At 44.6% G+C, this 9,194-nt stretch overlaps 1 protein-coding gene across 2 annotated transcripts in view; it reads left to right on the top strand.

The window, feature by feature from the left end:
* Window positions 1–394: 394 nt before the first annotated feature.
* LOC110203046 (inverted formin-2-like) overlaps window positions 395–9,194 on the top strand; it is a 62,177-nt gene continuing 53,377 nt past the window's right edge. Inside the window, exon 1 of one of the 2 annotated variants that reach the window (XM_020979472.2) lies at window positions 395–621. The gene's annotated coding sequence lies outside the window, so the exon portion shown is untranslated. The remainder of the gene's footprint in view (window positions 622–9,194) is intronic. The other variant, XM_020979471.2, reaches the window with a different exon arrangement.

The following is a 9,194-nucleotide window of genomic DNA, read 5'->3' as shown; positions in this document are numbered from 1 at the left end:
ATATTTGTAAGCCAAATTGAACCCAGGTATCCAGAGCCAGGGTTCTTTCCAACCATCCAGGCTGTTTCTTTTTCACATCCGTTATCTGTTCTGATCTCTGAACAGCCTCCTTTGACAGATGGAGAAACTGAGACTCAAAGAAATGTCTTATCCACTGTCACACAAGGAGCGAACGGTGGGGATTAGAACTTGGACTAGAAGAGCCAGAGCTGGAACCCAGGTTTCCTGGCTCCCCTTCACCTGCAGCGGCCTCAGCAGCCCCTACACCCACCCCCTTCCCCTCCTAAGGCTCTCCAGAAGCCCCGGGGCGTTGGCCGTACCAGGCTCGGCTCCTTCCACGTGGGCCTCTCGGGGCGGGGCTGGTGGGGTTGGTCTGGCTGGGCTGGGCCGGGTTGGGCTGGGCAGGGCTGGGCGCCGCCTCCGCACCTTCCCCCGCGCTTCCACTTTCCAGCTCTAGAGCCCCGCCTGGAGTGGAGTGCCAAGGAGCTAGGCGTCGGGAGTCGGCGTTCTGTCTGGCAGAAGCGTTGACACAGACAGACAGGCAGACGGGACACTGCTTTGATTCAGACAGGCAAGACAGACCTACGGAGGAAATCTCCAGCGTGGCCCTCTCCCCTCCTGGTAAGTCTGGGGAAAACTTAGCCAAAGGGGGAACTGTCTGTGGCAGGGGGGATGCCCGCGCAGAACTGGCCTCTAGTGCCCTGGGAAGCTTGGGGTGCGTAGCGTGCGAGGTGAGATGGGAAGGGGGAGGCAGCGGCCTTCCTCCCAGTGTCCCTGCTTATCTGCTGGTGGGGGCCAGAGACCCGATCTAGCCACTGCTGCCTCCCAAATCCGGTTTCGGAGCCAAAAAGGATTGGGGGCGGGGAGAAGGACCCAGGTTCCCTGGCGCCTCCCCTTTCCTCTCCATCCTTCCTCCCCCAACGACACTCCCACCCGGGGCGCCAGGGGCAGTTGTGGCGGAATCCTCTTCAGTTATTTCTGAATAATAGCCAATAGCCTTCTCCTCTAAGGCAGACTTTTCCCCTGGGCAGGGAGAAGCGGCGGGTTTTGCTCTGGATTAAGTTCTACGACCCCCTTTGCACCCAGCTTTCAGTTTTGCCCCATCTCTATTCATTCTCAGAAAGAATATGAGTGAAAAAAATGAGGGAGGAAACATCAACTTTTGTTTCTAGATTCGGCTGTTTGGAGGAATTGGGTGGGTCTGGTTGTACCGGTGGGGACTCTCTCTCTCTGGTTTCTGTTGGGTATATTCTAGTGTTTATATCCTTCCTGTAGTAAATCTGAAGTCATCAGACCCTGGGGGTAGAGGCCTGCAAGACTGAAGTAAGTAGGAAAGAGATTGGCAGCTGGACTGGGTGGGGGGTGAGGGGAAGGGGAGAAATGGAGGGGCAGTGAGTAGTGCGAAGTGGACAGAGGGTGGAAGCTGGATAGAACGTTTGGGGTGGGGCAGATAGGAGGCAGGCAGCAGAAAGGAGAACAAGGCTATTCCCATTCTTGCTATCCAAGCAAGTCTAGTTCGGGAAATCTTAAGGTAAAGGTAAAAATAGTTTTGAGGGGGCACAAAATGGTGATGAAGAGGACAGACCAACTGCGCTTACAATCACCTAGAGAGGAGAGCTGTTCTACCCTCTGTCAATCACTGAGCTTTTAAATACCCCTCATCGATTTGGGGTTTTTAAGAAATGGGGGTAGAGGATGTTGTTTGCCAGAGGGGTGCTACTGTGACGAGACAATGGAGGGAGAGGTAAAGCCCTCTGCAGTCTTGGTGGTCTGGAGCTCAGCACTCTTTGAACAGAATTACAGCTCTGTTTACAGTCATTTTCCCCTCTGTTGGAGAGCTAGAGCTAGCACTCAGCAAGCCTGGCCCTTTGGATGAAGGAGGGAGAGAGGGAAGGAGTGCTTTCCAACAGCAGGAACTTTGTAGAGTTCCAGGCTTGTGGGTAGAAAGAGTCAGCTTGTTGAAAAACTGGTGTGCTGGAAGAGGAGCCTCTGTTCTGAGGACTGGAATCTCGGGCCTCTGTTCCGCCCACCCGCCAGAGAAGCACCAATTCACTTGGCAGAAGGGCAGAGAAAGGCCCCATGGGGCCTCAGATTTGATGTCTTCGTGTTCTTTTTGGAATGAATGTGGAGAGCATGATCTGGGAAAGGCAATTCTGAGGCCGGCCTGCCAGTTTGAACTGAAAGTCACTGAACTGTATGAGAAATACTCACAAACAACAGGCTGTCTGGGCTTAAAAAGGCGAGGGAAGTCTGTCTGTGGCTTAATGTACAGGTCATGAATTTTCCTCTTGTAGCTGAATCATGGCCTGGAACAGTTAACTATTACTGAAACCCTTTCCTGAGTTGTCAGCCAAAGTTATTTGCCAGATTACTGCTGGAGAGGTAGGAAGGAAGAAACAGGGATCTCAGGCTGATTGATCTTCAGACAGAAAAGGGAGAGTTCATGGCCCCTTGAGTTCTCTGTTCTCAGTACAGGGAAAAAACAAACACTCAGCAGAGAAGGCGAAATAAACCAAGCCCTGCAAATAATACACAAACCCCTATGTGCGGCCTCAGCAGATTGCATCCTAGAGGTTTATATTGTTGCTCAGGAGTGATGTACCTGCCAGTGTTGGAGGAAAACACCTGATACAGACATCCCACGTCCCAGAGGCACGCACAGGTTTGCCTGGTGGCTCTGGGCGGTGACTATCCTCAGAACATCTGCCTGAAACTAAACATCAGCTGTGATTAATCCACTGGCACGTATCGGGGATAGCCATATAAGCTGTTATATCCCAGCAATGAGGTGCCTATGATAGTATAGGTGAGAGTGGAATAATAACAGCTGACTTTTGCTTTGAAGTTTGCAAAGCACTTTACATACCTGTTACTTCACTTGAGCCTCAGAATAGCCCAGTGAGCAAAGTGCCACACCTATACTAATAGCTAGCTTTCATAGCACATATAACTAGCCAGCCACTTCACTAAGTTCTTCACAGGTATTATCTCATTTGATTCTCTGGGAAGTAGGTGCTTTTATCTCCATTTTATAGTTGAAGAAACTGAGGCAGAGGTTAAATAATTTGCCCAGGGTCACACAGCTACTAAGTGTCTTGAGGCCAAATTTGAGGTCAGGTCTTCCTGACTTCAGGCCAGGTGTTCCATCCTGGCACATAATAAGCACCATATAAATGGTAGCTATCATCATTCTCATCATCATCTACTTTGCCACCCAGCAGTTAAGGAAACTGACACTCACCAAGTGACTTTTCACTTGGTTAGTTAGCTAGTTAGTGTCATTTGGGGGAATTTGAACTCAGGTCTTCCTGACTACATCCAGTAGTCTCTGACATGATGCCTTCCCTTTGCTTCTATTTGATAGGCCCCTGTTCTGTTCATTGTTGTCTTTATTGTCCAAAGCCTCAGTAAGCTCCTAGATGCCAGAGGTCCTATCGTGGACACTGTTCCAAAAGAACAGTCCCTAACCCCAGAGCTCAAAGTCTAATGATGATGATGATGATGATGATGATGATAATAATAATACAGTCCCTAACTCCATAGCTCGAAGTCTAGTGATGATGATGATAATAATAATAATTGTTAGCTGCTGGGGTTTTTTAAAGGTTTATGCAGCACTTTCTACATAACATAAGAGAGGTTTTTCTATAACAAAGGTTATTCTCCCCCATTTTAGAGAAGTGGAGATTGAAGCTTAATGCTACAAAAAATAAGACAGATTTACTTGCCAAGGGAAGGCTGAACAGTAGGGTCAGTAGTATTGGGTGTACATGAATAACAATGATCTCTATAACCTTGAAGGTTTGCAAGGTGTTTTCTTCATAACTTTATGGGGCAGGCAGTTCTGGTATCCTTACCCTCCTGTTACAGATGAAAGAACTGAGGCTCCCAAGAGGTGGAGAGATGTCTACAGCCGGTAAATGATTGAAGTGGGATGTGAAGCCAGGCCTACTGACTCCAAGTCCAACATTTCTCTATAAGCTTTCCTCCAGGGAGAAGGATACCATTTACAAGTGGTATATGAGAGGAAGAAAAGGTGATCTTCTGGGGGATCATGAACAAGCTGATGAGAAATCACCATTCTCCAGTGAATCAGGGAGTGTTCCAGGAAGTGGCAGGCTGAGGATAATACAGCCCAAAAAGGTCTTCAGGAGTAACCTGGAGTTAACAAGTGACAATGAAGTGTTTCCCAGGCTTTGTGTAGGATGCTGATGTAGATGTCAGCCTTAATTGCCTGTGCTCATACATAAGACCTTTTAAGCTAATACCTTAAATAGCTTCTTTTCTCCTCTGATCAAAGTGAAATTATTTTTTAGTGGGTTGGAAGAGTTAGCTAATTCTTGAAGGCTGCTAAGGCAATGTCACAGCAACCAGGAAACTTCACTGGCTCCCTGTGTGAACACTTCAGAACTTCAGGCTGTTCATTATGACTCTGATAGACTATGGGAATCTGCAAAGAGAGAGCCATTCCTTTTGCTTCTCTCTGGGAAAGGACACTGCCCCCACTACTCAAAACACTTTCCCCCCTTTCACAACCAGCTCTGAGCTGGGAAAAGTTGGGGACAATATGGACGATGATGGTGGTGGTGATAGTAATTAATGATAATATAATAATAATGATGACGATAAGAACACATATAGCACTTTACAGTGTACAAAATGCCTCTGTAGGCACATTATCTCATTTGAGCCTTCCACCAGTCCTTTGTGGTAGGTACTCTCATCAATATTGTTATCTATCAATCAATAAACATTTATTAAGCACCTACTATACACCAGGTACTATGTTAAGTAATGAGGATACAAAAAGAAGTAAAACATAGTTCCTGCCCCCAGGGAGCAAACTATCTAAAAGATGAGACAACATGCAAACAAATATATACAAAGCAAGTTATATATAGGATAAATGGGAGTTAATTAACAGGGAAGGCACTGGGATTAAGAAAGGTTGGAGAAGACTTCTGAAAGAAGCCAGGGAGGTCAGTAGTTGGAATGGAAGAGGGAAAATGTTCCCAGAATGGGGGATGGCCAAAGAAATGTCTGGAGCTGACAGATGGAGTGTCTTGTTCATGGAAGAGCCAGAAGGCCAATGTCACTGGATTAAAGAGTATATATCGGGGAGTAAGGTGTAAGAAACCTGGAAAGATAGGAGCATTTTAGGGTTTCAAATGAAAGAGTTTCAAACCAAGCATTTTATATTTGATCCTAGAAGCAATGGGAAGCTACTGGAGTTTATTGGGTATGGGGGGGGGGAGGGTGATGATTGGACCCGAATTTTAGAAAAATCACTTTAGTGGCTGAATGGAAAATGGATTGGAGTGGGGAGAGACTGAGGCAGGCAGACCCACCAGCAGGCTATTGCAATAGTCCAGACAGGAGGTGATGAAGGCCTGCACCAGAGTGGTGGCAGTGTCAGAGGAGAGAAGGTGTAATTGAGAGATGTTGCAAAGGTGAAGAAGTATATAGAGAGGGAGAAGAGAAGAGGGCCCAGGACAGAACCTTGAGGTACACCTATGGTTAAAGGGCATGATCTAGAAGAGGATCTAAGAAAGGAGACAAGAGGAGTGGTCAGACAGATAGGAGAAGTAGGAGTGAGTGGTGGCCTAGAAACCGGTTTTACAGGTAAGGAAACTAAAAGCAACCAGGTGCAATAGAAAGAAATAGAAACATGTGAGTTTAGAGGTGTTCAGCTTTTAGAGATCACCTAGGCCAGTGGTTCTCAAAACTTTTTGGTATCAGAACCTCTTTACTCTCTTAAAAATTATTGAGGACCTCAAAGAGTTTTTGTTTATGTGGGTTTTTTATACATATATAGATATAGATATAGATATAGATATAATTTTATTGAATTAGAAATTAAAACGGATATTTTAAAAATATTTTATTAATTTAGTTAAAATAATAAGCTCATGCCGTGTTAGCATAAATAACATTTTTTATGAAAAATAACTATATTTTCTAAAAATAAAATTTAATGAGAAGAATGGCATTGTTTTACATATCTTTGCAAATTTCTTTAATGTCTGACTTAATAGAACACAGGTGGATTCTCATATCCGCTGCTGGATTCAATGTGTTGCAGTAGGTTGTTTTGGTTGAAGTATATGAAGAAAATCCAGACTCACAGTTTTGTAGTTGGAAAATGGAGAAGTATTTTAATAGGCAAACAATAATCTTAGTATTCTTATGAAAATAGTTTTGACCTTGAAGACCCCCTTAAAAGGTCTCAGGGCAAACCCTGCTTTGAGAACAGATGACAACTCCCTCATTTTTTAAATAAGAAAACTGAGGCCTAGAGAACAAGTGACTTGCCCAAGGTCACAGAGTCCTCACATAGCAGAGAACTCTTTCTGTTATACCATTTTGCTACTTAAATGTGATTTATTAGTACTGCTATTCATTCCTTTAGATGAAGACATTAAATGCCCCTATTTTTTATAAAGTACAAATGACATAGGGAAAGTAACTATTAATAGCTTTTGATATTTAATGCAAATTGGCTTATCTGGTCAGCAGAGTCACTTGCTGTGTTTGAGGGACCGCTATGTGGTACAGTGAATAGAACCTTAGACTCCGAGTCAGGAAGACCTAAGTTTGAATCCTACTTCAAGTGACTCCCAACTAACTGTGTGGCCCTAGGCAGATCACTTAACCTCCTTTCACCTCTGTTTCCTCATCTATTACTTCAGCTATAAGGTCTCTTCAGAAGACCTGATTTTCAGATTCCTGCTCTACCACTTAATTACCATTGTAGCCCAGAGCAAATTGCTTTCCCTCTGTGGGCCTCAGATTCCTCATTTGAAAAGTGAGGGGGTTGGACCAGAGCCAGGTCTTTTCTGTCTTTAAATCCTGTGAATCCCTGGGCCACTGGCATCCCATTTCTAAGGCCTTATCTGGTCCCACAGCTTTGTCTTGCCTGGAGCTTGGTCCAGCTGTAGGGGAGACAAGAGGGGGGGGGGACCAAAGCCCTCAGGGCTCCTCGAATCCTCGTTAGAGAGACTGAAAGGTCCATCTAACCCAAGTGGCCTCTGACCTGGAGTGACTTACTGTTCATGCACCTGAGCAAATGCTACCTTATTTGTTTTATTCTGCCTGTCATGCTTCATCAACCAAACCATGAGCTCCCTAGGAGCAAAGACCAAGTCTTGTTTACCTTAGGAGCCCCACTACCTAGCAACATGGCAACACGATTGGTACTTAGTAAGTGTGTGCTTTTTGGGTGGATGATGAAACCAGAGGCACAGAAATCTCATCTCCAGAGCAGGGACGGCAATAGTCCAGCTTGGGGAACACATCTTGGGTATGGTGTGCTTATCTGGGCTAGATCATGCATGCAGGTGGAAAAATGGACAATCCAGAGGCCTCCAGAGGAGGGCACCCAGGGTAAGGTGGGGACTAATAACCGTGTGATACGTGAAGATGACTGAAGGGAGTGGTGATGTTTAGGCTGAAGAGGAGAAGGGTCAGGGGGGACATGCCAACTGTCTCAAGTGTATGGAGGGCCCTAATGTAGGAGAGGGATGATATTTGTTCTGCTTGGCCCCACACAGGGCACAAACCAAGCTTCAGTAGGGGAGGGGGGAATGGAGTGGAGTGCCAAGGATTTCTGTTTCCTCCAAGTCCAGACTTCCTAACAGGGATGTTCAGTAAAGAAATGGGATGCCTTGAGAGAACTGAGATTTCTGTCTCTAGAGGGAAAGGGGGACTGGATGGTATTGCAGGTTTCTTCTGCTCTGATTCTACACGAAATTTCTTTTCATTTGTTTATTTTTTAACAAACAAAAATCTCTTTCACTTCTCCTTGCTCCCACCCTTCCCTGGCTCCCAAACAATTTCTAAACTTTGTGGTTTAGATTTCAGATCACTGTGGGCTAGACTGGTAACAGAAGGCTTTCTGGAGGAACTGGAACTTGAGTTAAGCTTTGAACTTACCTTCCCCCAAAAGCTCCAGATTTCATTATAATTTCTTCACCTTATCTTTCTTCACCTGTCTGTCAGCAATGACACCAGTACTGCCCAGGTGCAATTTTAGCAACTTTGCTGCCCTGCTAACAACCCATTTCCTACTTTCCAGCCATCTGTTTACCAGAGGGAAAACCTGATCAGAATCAGGTTTAAACCTAGAATTCTTAGCATCTTGGGACAGCTGGAAGGAACTCAAACAACTGGGCTGTAACTAAAATCTTTCACCAAGTCACTTTATGGCCTTTTGTCTCCTACTGGGAAGAATGAGAGGATTGGCTCTAGACTTTCTCCAGCATGAGGATTCCTTTTTTAACATTATAAAAAAAAAAGTCATGTGCCATGACAGGGTAGTAGTCACAGTATTAGTATCTATTGATTAGAGGAGACAGCTAGGTGGCTGGAGGCAGCTAGGTGCTCAGTGGATAGAGCACTGTGCCTGAAGTCAGGAAGACCTGAGTTCAAATCCAGCCTCAGACATTACTAGACCCTGAGTAAGTCACTTTACCTCTCTTTGTCTTAATCCACTGAAGAAAGAAATGGCAAACCACTCATTATAATATCTTTGCCAAGAAAACTCCAAGAGCTAGATACAACTGAATGACTGAACAAGAAGTAATTCAATGGATAGAGCACTGGACCTGAAGAGAAGTCCTGAATTCAAATCTAATCTCAGACATTAACTTTGTCACCCTGGGCAAGTCACTTAACTTCTGTTTACCTCAGTTTCCTTAGAGCCCGGTCTTCAGTTTGCCTCAGTTTCCTCATTTTTAAAAAGGGGATAATAGCATCTACTTCCAAGGATTGTTGGGAGGAACAAATGATATAATAATTGTAGAGTGCTTAGCATAGTGCCTGGCACATATATACAGGTATTATACAAATATTCACTCTTATTATTATGAATACTAGTAATTATTAATTATTGGTTGAGAAAGCATGACAAAAAACTACCATGAATTTGAAATGCTTTTAAATGAACTTCTATCAATCACTTGTACACTTGAAAAATCACCATATGAATACATCCAAACACACACTAAAGATATATTTGCTTGCTAATTATACTGAGTCATTTAATGAGAAGGCTGGTGCTATCTTGCAGCTTTTGGAGACTTCTTTCAGGAGTCTGGTTCAAGAATCAACCTTAAGTAAATAAATATAAAAATGACAGAGCTCGGTGATCTGTAAAATTGTGGACTCTGCAATATTTACTATCTGTGTGACCTTGG

This window comes from Phascolarctos cinereus, unplaced genomic scaffold, assembly GCF_003287225.1.
Source record: "Phascolarctos cinereus isolate Bilbo 61053 unplaced genomic scaffold, phaCin_HiC Scaffold_2;HRSCAF=192, whole genome shotgun sequence".
NCBI classification, from domain to species: Eukaryota; Metazoa; Chordata; class Mammalia; order Diprotodontia; family Phascolarctidae; genus Phascolarctos; species Phascolarctos cinereus.
This window is presented reverse-complemented; position numbering and strand designations above follow the sequence as displayed.